Source organism: Spea bombifrons, chromosome 5 (genome assembly GCF_027358695.1).
Source record: "Spea bombifrons isolate aSpeBom1 chromosome 5, aSpeBom1.2.pri, whole genome shotgun sequence".
Taxonomy (NCBI): domain Eukaryota; kingdom Metazoa; phylum Chordata; class Amphibia; order Anura; family Pelobatidae; genus Spea; species Spea bombifrons.
Window position 1 is genome coordinate 108,738,680 of NC_071091.1, and position 8,700 is coordinate 108,747,379.

An 8,700-nucleotide genomic window follows, 5' to 3' on the forward strand; every position below is an offset into this window, starting at 1 on the left:
CTTTGACTTCAATTTCCGCTTTTCGCGTTGAAGTTTGGCTTTGGCTTTCTTAGATTCTGCTTTCGCCTTCTTTCGCATCTTTTTCATCTCTTTGATGCTTTTTTCTTTAAGCTCTTTTTTCCTTTTCTCCATTCGCTCCTTTCTCTCCTTTTTCTCCCTTTTTTTCTTTTCCTTCATTGTATGTTTTTTCTCCCTTTTCTCTTTTTCCTTCACTACCTTCTTTTTCTCCATTTGCTCCTTTCTCTCCTTTTTCTCCTTTTCCTTCTTTTCTTTCATTTTCTTCTTTTTCTCCCTTCTCTCTTTTTCCTTCATTTCCTTCTTTTTGTCCTTTCCCTCCCTTTTCTCCTTTTTTTCCTTTTCCTTCTTCTCCTCCTTTTTATCCCTTCTCTCCTTTTTCTCCTTTTCCTTCTTTTCCTCCTTCTTATCCTTTCTCTCCCATTTCTCCTTTTCCTTCTTTTCCTCCTTTTCATCTTTTCTCTCCCTTTCCTCCCTTTTCCTCCCGTACTTCTTTTCCTCCTTTTCATCTTTTCTCTTCCATTTTTCCCTTTCCTTCCTGTCCTCCTTTTCCTCTTTTCTCTCTCTTTTCTCCCTTTTCTTCCTCTCCTTTTCTGTCTCCATTCTCTCACATTCCTCCTTTTCTTTATAGTCCTCCTTTTCTTTATAGTCCTTCTTTCTCTTCATTCTCGCCCGTTCCTCCTTTTCCTCATAGTCCTCCTCTTCACTCTCCTCTCCACCCTTCTCTTCATCATAAATCTTCTTTTTCCTTCTGTCAGTCCGGTCTTTTCCTGACAATGCCATCAAGTTCTGAAAGAAACTGCTGGATGTTTTAGGTTTCCTTTCAATGCTTTCTTCACTCTCCTGTTCTTGGAGACTGGAAATTGATGGACTTACTAAAAAAAAACAAAAAATAAAAGAAAGCAAATCGGTTAATATGTTATAGATTGTCCCATGACAACGTGTACATAAAAAACGTAAAAACCCTATGATTCCCAAGCTTCAAAGAAATCTTTCCTATAATGTGACTTCCAACCTTATTTTTCATTTTTTTTAACAGTAGCAAATAATTGATATTCTATTTATATTGTGAAATCATTTCTTAGTAAGACGGGTGAGTTAAGTTCCAGCAATGAATTTTAAAAGTCCAAGTTTGATGACATCATACGGTCACAATAAGCGTATACTCTTTCTATTATTCATTATTGTTAATATATGTTACCCAAGGAAGTTAAGCCGCGGAGGGACTCTTCATCCGGTGGTCTGTTTTTTCGTTGTCTACAGCGGCGAAGCCTAAAATAAGAATAATGAACCCGTTAAGGAAGAAATGGATTCCAGCAGCATCGGGGGGTTTCTCCCCGTGTATAGTATACATGCTGTTTGGTCATTTTTTATATAGTGCGTTGCGTTGGATGTCTCTCCGCAGCATTTGAATTTCCAACAATTTGTATAACTTACTGTACGTAGAAATAGACCACCAGTCCGGCGACCACCGCGCATGTAACACAGAAGAATGCGTTCTGCACGATCCTCAACACCCGTCGTGAATGAACTGTAGAGAGAGCAAAAATATTTCTTAGCACAAGAAGAATGTGGAGATAAATACATATTTATATAACACACAGACAGATTTCTATATTAAAGCTTAAAGAAAAAATAGGATCTGCTACTAAACGAGATCCGAGAAAATGGTCATTTCTGTCCTCTTCTGAAAGTAGGACACATTGTCGCTTCCAGACCTTCCTCTCCCCGAAGGCATTAATAGAACGTCTTTTATCTCTAACGCTGCGCTTCTATCTTAGTGTAGAGGAGTTAGAAATGACGCGTTTCTTTTTCCGGCTCCAGTTACTCCACTATGAGAGCATTTGCTATTATTGTGTAGTTTGCTATTCCATACGGTTATCATTAATGTTAAAAGAAAACACATAGCGTACCTGATTGCGCCATTCGTGTAATCAGTGAACGGAATCCTCCGATCGCCAGAGATCCTTTGTGACAAAAACAGGAAAAAGGAGCGTTAGCTGCATGTTCTCTATACAATATCTTTCTATTATCCCCGAGTTACAGATAAAGCCAGCCCCAAATGACAGTTACATGAGGAGCGGATACTGTAACCTCTCTTATCTAATATTCCACATTTCATCTTTCTTACGGGTAATTAAATCATGCGTGTGCATCGCACACATACACACATAACACGGATCACACGCTTCTGAAGCACGGATGCCCATCTGAGAGACGTCTGTATCTTACCATTAGATGTTGGGTTGGATTCTCGTGGCTGGAAATTCCCGTCGGTCCCTGCAAAAAAAAAAACAACACCGGGGTCATCAACGGCCAACAAACTTCTTCATTCATAGGAACCTCGGGAAGAGACGCGCAATTCCTCTGTGTCCCCAAAACATTTCTAAATATCATATGCTGTCCGCTGTAAGGTGGAGAGCCCGGTTTTCATTGGATTTCTAACGGATTTAACTGATATTTTTCTACCAAACCGCCTCGAGTGCAGCTGCAGGGCAGCGATTCCGGCAGCTACTGATACAAAGAGAATTATACCGCTGTTTGTACTCAACAATATAACCGCTAGCAAGAAATAGTTCATGGAAACATTTGCCGCTGATCTGCTGCGGTCACCGGGAACCCAGAACCCAGAAAGCCGATATTCCCCAGTTTTATCCGGATCTCGCGTTATTCGGATTCTTTACCTTTCGGGAGCGGAACAGGAAAAGTCTCAGAAGTCAAACAGCAAATAGCAAATAGCAAAGCTACTACGATCCGCATCTTCTCTGTTAGGAGTCTACAGTAGAAGTGTCCTTCTGCTCTGTGATGTGCTCTATCTGTGTACTGCACCTGTGATGTCACAATGAAGACATGACATCATCGTGTTCCGTGATCTCAAGGTAATGAAACAATTTTGTACGTTTGCAATGTTACAAAAACACTTTTGATACAAAATAAAAATCTAGTAAAGATAGAAGAAACCTTTAAGGTGTTTTCCGGCCGGATCGGAGTCTATTGCTGGGCGCTGTGAGCAGTATATATTCATTATAATAACACCAAACTGAGAATGAAGGGAAGGATGTGTGATATTACTGATTGATATATACTGATTGATATAGCGCCATCATATGCTGCAGCGCTGTACAATGTGTTCTTATTAATTTAAATAGCGCCATCAAATACTGCAGCGCAGTACAATGTGTGATGTAACTGATTTATATAGCACCATCATATACTACAGCGCTGTACAATTTGTGATATTACAGATTGATATATACTGATTGATATAGCGCCATCATATACTGCAGCGCTGTACAATGTGTAATATTACTGATTTATATAGCACCATCATATGCTACAGCGCTGTACAAGGTGTTGCTTTTCATTTAAATAACGCCATAATATGCTGCAGCGCTGTACAATGTGTGATATTACTGAGTGATATATATATATATATATATATATATATATATATATAGCGCCATCATATACTGCAGCGCTGTACAATGTGTTCTTTTTCATGTAAATAGCGCCATCATATGCTGCAGCGCAGTACAATGTGTGATATTACTGAGTGATATATATATATATATATATATATAGCGCCATCATATACTGCAGCGCTGTACAATGTGTTCTTTTTCATGTAAATAGCGCCATCATATGCTGCAGCGCAGTACAATGTGTGATATTACTGAGTGATATATATATATATATATAGCGCCATCATATACTGCAGCGCTGTACAATGTGTTCTTTTTCATGTAAATAGCGCCATCATATGCTGCAGCGCTGTAAAATGTCTGATGTTACTGATTGATATAGCGCCGTTATATGGTGCAGCGCTGTACAACGTGTGATATTACAGAGTGATATATATATATATATATAGCGCCATAATATGCTGCAGCGCTGTACAATGTGTGATATTACTGAGTGATATATATATATATATAGCGCCATCATATGCTGCAGCGCTGTACAAGGTGTGATATTACTGATTTATATGGCACCATCATATACTGCGGCGCAGTACAATGTGTGATATTACTGATTGATATATACTGATTGATATAGCGCCATCATATACTGCAGCGCTGTGCAATGTGCAATGTTACTGATTCATATAGCGCCATCATATACTACAGCGCAGTACAATGTGTTCTTATTTATTTAAATAGCGCCATCATATACTACAGCGCAGTACAATGTGTGATATTACTGATTTATATAGCGCCATCATATGCTACAGTGCAGTACAATGTGTGATATCACTGATTGATATATACTGATTTATATAGCGCCATCATATACTGCAGCGCAGTACAATGTGATCTTATTAATTTAAATAGCGCCATCATATGGTGCAGCGCTGTACAATATGTGATATTACTGAGTGATATATATATATATATATATAGCGCCATCATATGGTGCAGCGCTGTACAATATGTGATATTACTGAGTGATATATATATATATATATATAGCGCCATCATATGCTGCAGCGCTGTACAATGTGATCTTATTAATTTAAATAGCGCCATCAAATGCTGCGGCGCAGTACAATGTGTGATATTACTGAGTGATATATATAGCGCCATCATATGCTGCAGCGCTGTACAATGTGCGATGTTACTGATTTATATAGCGCCATCATATACTGCGGCATCATGCAGACAAACAGCAGCCTGGAACGTGTTTGTAGATAGAGCGACAAATCCTGTATTTGCAGGCATACAATAATAATGTATAGAAACAGAGCATCGCAGGTAAAGAGCAACAGAATAACACGCAAACCCAGCAATGCAGGTATAGATCACCCCCTCTCTCTAGCTACCCCCCTCCCTCCCTTCTCACTTTCTACACCCTCTCCCCCACTTCTATCTATTTACCCCACTATATACCCCTCTCCCTCCCTTCTCACTATCTACACCCTCTCCCCCACTTCTCACTATCAACCGTAAACCATTAACAGTACTCCGACGCTAACTGTAACTGGGCCTCTTCAAAGCCATGAGCTTAACCCGCCCCTAACCCAAGCTCTATCACCAAACCTTTCCATGCTTAAACGTTTCTAACCGCTAACTTTGGAAAGGTGGTTTAATTAGAAAGATTGGATTTGTGGAAAAGATATATTTGCTTTCAAAGGAAACAGCATCAGGCAACTTGGTATTTGTGAAGCCGATGGGTTCAGCACGCCACGATTGGAAAAAAGAGTAGTAATCAGATTCCATCCCGAAGCCTTACCCCTAACCTTGTAACGCAGCCCAAAGAATGTGTGCCAGGAACTTCTGGTGGCTGCAGCAGAAGGGGAAGTTGCGGACCCCCGTAGGTAAGCGGTGGGGGAGTTACAATCTTCAGCTTTTCTTTTCTTAACGCAAACAACATTGTTTCAAAGAAGCAACCTCGCGCCCCAGTCACTAAGACTGCTGGAAGGTTTGTTTGAGCTGCCGCCTCATTTGAATACCCATGATGCACCGAGAAACGCCCCGCCTTATTGTTAGTTTAAAAAGACTTTAAAACAGCCCAATATTAAATAGTTCCAATCCCTTTGCAATTGTGTTTTGCATGTGTTAAAGGTTCCAATGATCAGGCAAGAGCTGGGTGGGATTAATTAAACACACCTTAACCTCGAGGAGCACTGCCTGTGGCCGGGCCGTTGCCCTGCGGCATGCTTGGGTATACTCTGGTTTCTCTTTAGACTGAATAAATATTTTGCCTTTTACTAAAGGTTTACATGGGGAGGAATGACTGTGAGTCTTAACCCCTTAAGGACAATGGGTGGTTCCTAAACCCATTGAAAACAATGAATTTTGAGTCTATACATGTATGGGCTTTGTCATTAAGGGGTTAATCAATTTTTGGTGACTGGTGTTTGCTGAACTTCTTTGCTGTTGTTAACAATATATCCAAAAGATTGCTTGCTTTAGTCGCGAGCTTCGTCCTGGCTAAGGACTGCGTCGCATCCAGAAGCGCAAAATATCCTGCCTGTGTCATGCTATGTACTATTTGGGGTTGTAGAAATACTTTAACGAGGCAGAGTTAGACCACGCCCTCCAGACTGTATGCAAATAAGGTCTGTTTCCCAAAGTATAGTGTAATATGGATTTCTCATAGACAGTGTTAGGATACTGTTATACAAACTGGAGATCAGATGTGGAGGGAGGGTGAATTCAGTATCCTCACATAAGTGTTCGAACGGGGTTAAATTTGTTGGAAGTTGCTCATTAGCACATAACGAATGTATATAATGCATGATTACATGATGTGGGAACTGCACGAAGAACGATGACTGATTCCCATTGAGGAAGAGATCAATTGACTTAATCTTTCCATCATGGACCAAATGACGTAATATTAAGGCAGGTGCATCGTCAGGTAAGTAATTTGTCAATGTTCCTGCGTTTTTTTATTGTGAGTAAGTGGTGGCAGTGGAGAGGGAGTGTGCTTGGTCTATTGTGTTTGGTGGTCCAAGTTACGTTATTGATTGGTGAATCTACAAGAAAGTGTTCTGGAATAACCCAGGCTTTGTGTTGTCTAGCTGTAGAGCAATCAACTATTTTGCTCATTAGAATCACACGCTCCCGTCGATCTCAGTCGTGGTCTCTTAGATTCCCAGATTATAAGAATGCTTTGTAAAGATTTGAAGTAGGCTTGTGGAAAGTATATTGGAATTGTTTGCATCTCATTAAGGATTCTGAGCAAGATATTCATCTCGATTACAATAATCCTGCCCGTTCTTGTTATTCGAAGAAATGTCCATCTGGTTAAATCTACCCTGATTTGGTTATGGATACTTAAATGATTAGGGTCGTAGGAGGAGGAGAAAAAGATGATGCCGGTAGATACCTCAATGATTGAGGGCGTTCGTGGACCATTTACACGGGGAACTAGAAGCGGTACTAGAGGCTGATGACTGGGGTATGTTAATATTAAGGAAGGGACGCTCTCGGTTGCGGGATAACGGATAGGAGTTCATCTGCATATGAAACAAGCTTTTTGTAAGTAGGGTCGATGATGATCCCATGAATGTCTGGGTTAGTACGTGTTATACCAAGTCCTAAAGGACCCTCCAATGTGGAGTGGGGTCAGTGCCCAGATGGGGATTTCCACCGATAACACCACCTTTTCCTCAGTGGGTTGATCCCCAGAGTACTCCACAGCTGCCAGGACTTTGCTGCACCCACACCGAGCACTTCACCAAAACCACTAGTGTGATAGAAGCTCCACCAACTGACCACACAGGAGTAAACGGGTACAACATGGAGAAATCAGGACTGAACTACAGGAGCCAGGCCAGACTGAAGAAGGCAGACAGCTGTCAAGCAGCCTCAAAAACACCAAGAAAACACAAAACAAAGATAATGCTCATTAGCTCAATGACTGGGTGCTGTGGGGCAATAGCCAGGGGTTTAAAATTTTCCTGGAAATAAATGTGAAGTGCTTCTATTGTGGTGGCTGAGTAGGTCGGTCTATTAGTTGTTGTTCATTTAGTCTCCATGTCCAATGGCATTTAAGAGTGTGAGGAATATTAAATGAGAGCGTTTACATCTGACGATATCACACCGTTGGTTTTATTTGTGTTTTATTTCTGTTACGCGTTGAATGAGATTTGAGGAAAAGTTTGTATCGAGGGAAGGATCTTTGAATATACCTTCCATCCATTTATTCACTAGGTGCGCGTTCACCATTATTTTTCACTTTTGAAGGAAAATATATGGTTTGGTGTTTCTTCTTTGCAGGAGGATTTAGACAGAGTTGGGGGCCGGGCGTGCAGGTGGCGGATGAGGTTCAACATAGAGAAATGCAAAGTTATGCATTATGGTAAAATAATAACAATGCGACCTATTCTTTAATTGGAATATCCTTGGGGGAAACGACCAATGAGAATGATTTAGGAATAACGGTTGACAACAGACTTGGTAACAGTGCCCAATGCCAGGGGGCAGCTGCGAGGGCCAATAAGGTTTTGGCATGTATATAACGGGGTATTGATTCACGGGAGGAGGATATTATCCGCCTCTTTACAGGTGATTGGTAAGACCTCACCTTGAATACGCGATACAATTCTGGGCACCGGCAGGGCCGGCCCTACAATGGAGCCGACTGGGGCAATTGCCCCAGGCGGCACTTTGCACTTTGGCACTTTTTTTTTTTTCTTTTTGAAGCGGAGGAGAGAGAGAGGGGGCACCGAGTGGTTTTCGCTTACCCGCTCGGCGCCCCTCTCTCTCTCCTCTGCGGCGAGTCTCCCTGTTCGGTCTCGGTGCCGGCTTGTAATGCAGAGCGCCGGAAGTGACGTCAATTTCCGGCGCTCAGCATTACAAGCCGGCACCGTGGCAGAGCAGGGAGACTCGCCGCAGGACTGTTTAAAGGTAAGTACGGGGGGGGTAGATTATGGCGTCGGCGAAGTTTAAAATGCCGCCCCCCGACTGGCGTCGGCGGGGGGGGCGGCATTTTAAACTTCGCCCCAGGCGGCGTTAAGTCTTCGGCCGGCCCTGGGCACCGGTCCTTAAAAAGGACATTATGGAATTAGAAAAAGTGCAAAGGAAGGGAATAAAATTAATAAGGGGATTGGGAGATACTCGTTATGGAGAGAGACTAAAAAAGTTAAAATTATATACACTAGAAAAACGCGTTTCAGAGGAGGTATGATAACATATAAATATATACGGGGCCGATATACATTATATAAATATACGCAGG

General features: G+C 41.6%; 1 non-coding gene across 1 annotated transcript; it reads left to right on the top strand.

Moving 5' to 3' along the window:
• The first annotated feature begins 5,678 nt into the window (after positions 1 to 5,678).
• On the top strand, positions 5,679 to 5,796 carry LOC128498537 (U5 spliceosomal RNA). The gene has a single exon (XR_008354756.1). It is a non-coding gene; the product is annotated as a U5 spliceosomal RNA (small nuclear RNA).
• Positions 5,797 to 8,700: the final 2,904 nt, after the last annotated feature.